The 4,016-nt window shown below is 37.8% G+C and overlaps 1 pseudogene; it reads left to right on the forward strand.

The window, feature by feature from the left end:
* Positions 1 to 405: 405 nt before the first annotated feature.
* LOC127492538 (U6 spliceosomal RNA) lies at positions 406 to 499 on the forward strand (annotated as a pseudogene).
* The last annotated feature ends 3,517 nt before the right edge of the window (positions 500 to 4,016 follow it).

Consider the following 4,016-nt stretch of genomic DNA (forward strand, 5'->3'; position numbering starts at 1 on the left):
TCCACTTCAGATCCAGCTCACCAATAATGCTCCTGGGAAAGAAAGAAGACAATGACCCAATTTCTTGTGTCCCTGCATCCATGTGGTAGACGTGGAAGAAACTCTTGGCTCCTGGGTTCAAATCGGCTCAGCTCCATGTGTCGCGGCCATTTGTGGAGTAAACAAGTAGATGGAATCTCTCTCTCTCTCTCTCTCTCTCTTTAACTCTTTAAATTAAATAAATAAATACTAAAAAAACATATTCTGGAACTACCAGGGTCAGCTCTTTAGTTAATTCATTATCTGGTTTGTTGAGTCCTCTAATGTCATTAAATAATTATTTTAAAAAGTGTAGCATTCAAATATGTTTGGTAAATATTGTGTTTCAAGTAGTCTTTCCAGGGAAGCCAACAAGATGACAGACTTAGACCAGAGTGATCTCTTTGGCAGCACATATACGATACAAAGAACATTAGCATGGCCCCTGCACAAGGATGACATGCAAGTGCTCCATATTTAAAAAAAAAAAGAAAGAAGTGGACCAGAAAAAGAAGCTGACCTTCTGCAATTTCATGGAGGCATGAAGTCTGACGAGATGCTGGGTATGTCATAGGAGGAGACAACACAGATGTACAGTACTCTGCATTGGCAGTGGCTCAGCCATAGCCTGCAGCCGGTGAAGCACTGACCGGCACCTCCCATGGAGAAGCCAAAAGTAGTGTAGACACATCTGTGGGATGTGTTCTGGGCAGCATGGTGGGCGTCTACAACTTCCAAACCTTCAACCATGTGGAAATCAAGTTGTAGATGATAGGCCATCACCTGGCCGAGTTCTCCATCACCCACCAGCTTGTGAGGCATGCATGGCCTAGTGTCATGGCCATCCACTCCATCTGCTTCATTAACCAAAAGCAGCCTGCTCAGCAATAAATCATTTCGGATTTCAACAGATTTTATTACTATAGCACTTCTGGAAGTCCTTCATGTGCAAACCGGTCTTGTAAATTTCCAGGATGTAAGTATTATTTGCAAATTTTCCATAACTCACTTGACTCCTAGACAACCTGCATGTTTCATGCAATTTAGTTTTATTGCAGTAATGATATTTAGGAGACTATGGCCTAGACTGCTAAACCTGTTTGTCCATCTGGAAAACAAGAATTTATCCAGAAATTTGTCTATTACTCCATCTTGAAGTTGCTGACCCAGGTCTGCATTAATGTAGCTATAGGGCTGTTCGAGGTAAAACTTGGAGAATGGTGGGAGGTTGAGGTGGGTGAGTTCATTGTATGAAAAGTAGCAGTTGCCCATACTCAAGAAGCCATCAGACTCTAGCAAGGAAGTCAAGTAAGTCAGGCTAAGAAGAGGCAAGGATGGTGTGAAATGCACTACTAACTAGAGAATTCTCTGGAAATGCCATTGGCAAGGTCTTGAAAGATTTAGAGAAATGATTAAATTTTGTTTCACATAGTATCTCATCTGTACAATGAGATTATGAATTCACCAGCCTCACATCATATTTCTAGTGTTCATTAGAAGAAATTAGATCTTGTGAAATATTTGATTAAATATCTTTCCAACTATACTCCTATTTCATGTTGAAAGAGCACTGAGACTGTAATCTAATCTTTCATCATCATGAATTTATATTCTGTTCATAATTGGTGGTGGTTATCTATGGTATAAATTTAAATTTCATTAATATGATTTATATTTGAAGAGTTTTAAGTTTCAACACATAGCTTCCCTTGAAAAATCAAACCTTTTCTCTGAAATTTAAGATATTATGCTCCTGTTTTAATAAGCATTCTCTTTATTTTCAAGCTCTCCATTTAGTGTGCTTGGGCAAGGAAAAGAAAGATCTGGTTTCAAAGAATCTCCCTCTATTTCACTAAAGCTTAATTGATTTATAAACATTGTTTCATTCAAAATGTAATGATAACAAACAAATATATTTAAGCTGTAAAGAGACCGGATTTTATTCCAAGGATCAGGGGTACTGTCTGTTCTTTGTTCAAATGTCTCTACCCAGGAGTTAATTATTACAGGTGTACTTCAATCTGAAGAAGAGTCAATAACTATCAAAGGATGGCATATTATCAGAACAGTACACACAGGCAACATCAACACACTAACATTCTCCTTCACAATCCGCCCAAGCCCTATCATCTCCAATTCAAAAATGTTTGACACTGAGGCAACCAGCAGGGGTCAGAGATAACGAAGGCTTATAGCATAATATAAATAGCAGCTGATATGAAGTATGGCTGAGAATCAAACATGATCCACAGATTTTTATTAGAAGGCCCTTACAAGAGGCGCTCATTCACACCCTGCCAAGAAGCTATCATTTTATCCAATGGAGTTCAGCTTGGGCTGAGCCCAGCTCTGTAGACTCAGTGCCACCTAGTGGTACATTACAAGTGCAAAGCTGCACATGAATTCCCCTCTGGTCACATCCCCAGCTGCATCAGAAAGCACTATTTCATTCTACTATTCATAAAGAACAATCATATTCATCTTTACCTGAAAGGACTCTGCCTTGATTCACAAACCACATCAATGAAATCTCTCCTGAATCTATAGCCACTAAGAGAAAACCACGTTGCTTATAAAAATCAACCTTCTGATAGACCTGTTTCCATCATGTCAGCCAGCATGTTTTATCACACATTGGGTCCTTTATAGTGCCAACATATACTTACAGTAGACTCCTACATCTTTATTTACAGAATAGATCCTACATTTGATTAGAAAAACAACCTTTTCAATTTTCTTCTATCAAAATTCCAGCACTAGCACTGACCAATTATGAGACTTTGAACAAATCATTTAACCTAATAGGACCTTGTTTCCTCAAATCTTTAAAATATATAGAAAGTCAATAACCACCTCTTGCTATTAACTTATATATGTATTTACAAAAATGAACGATCTATGTAAAGTCCTAGATATATAATACATGTTCAATAAACAATAGTTATCAGTATTTTAAAGTCTACCCAGAAAAAGACAAAGTGCACAGATAGATATTTTCTTTCATTAAATTTGTTATAATTTCATTACTAAGAAAATCAATTTTTATCAATTGTATTTATTTATTTTCTTTAATTTGAAAGGCAGAGGGACAAAGTCAGAGAGACAGAGACAGACATGTAAAGGTTCTCCAGCCCCTGGTTCACTCCCCATGTTCCCACAACAGCCATGACTATGCCATACCAAAGCCAGGAGCCTGGAACTCAGTAAATGTCTTCAAAGTCGGTGGCATGGACCCAAGTATTGGAACAAATACCTGCTGCCTCCCATAGTGTGCCTTAGCAGGAAGCTGGGTGGGAAGCAGAGGATCTAGGACTCAAACCAAGCAGTATTGAAACCACTGTGTCAAATGCCTGCCCAAGAAAATCAAAATTTTGGCTTCATACTCTAGAGTGCCTGAAAAATATGCATACAGATTGGCAATTCAAAGCATACACAAGGGTACTTCAAGAACTTCATAGGAAAATGAAATTAAAAGATATGTTTTTCTAGGCACAAAGAACTTTTGTAATATATGCATACTTGTTTCATAATATGCACTTCTATGAACTCTTTGAAGCCCCTCGTACATTGAGAGAACAGAGGAACTATTAGTATTTCAGAAACTGGACATTCCTCTTTGCTGTCTTCTCTTTATAGTCACCCTGATAGCGAACATATTCATGGCATTCTCTCTAAGACCAGGGCTTCTAGCAGAACATGTGAAATTAAATTCCAGTGACAGTTATTACACTGTTTACTCAGTCACTTGTAACCACACTGCTATTTTAGAAATGCCTTCACTGCACTGTCTCAGAAATTCAGAAGGCAAATTAATCACAGGTTTTCTAAGTGAGCTCTTTCCTTGACCCTCTCACCACAGAGTTCTACTTGTTATCTCTATCCTTAAAAGTATATATTCCGAATAAAGCAAAAATAAAGAAATCTTATACAGTGATATTTCTTGGATCAAAAGTTGTCAGCATGTTGTTTTATAACTAAAAGCCACAGTCCCTCATTAC

The sequence above is a fragment of the Oryctolagus cuniculus genome, chromosome 10 (assembly GCF_964237555.1).
Source record: "Oryctolagus cuniculus chromosome 10, mOryCun1.1, whole genome shotgun sequence".
Classification (NCBI taxonomy): domain Eukaryota; kingdom Metazoa; phylum Chordata; class Mammalia; order Lagomorpha; family Leporidae; genus Oryctolagus; species Oryctolagus cuniculus.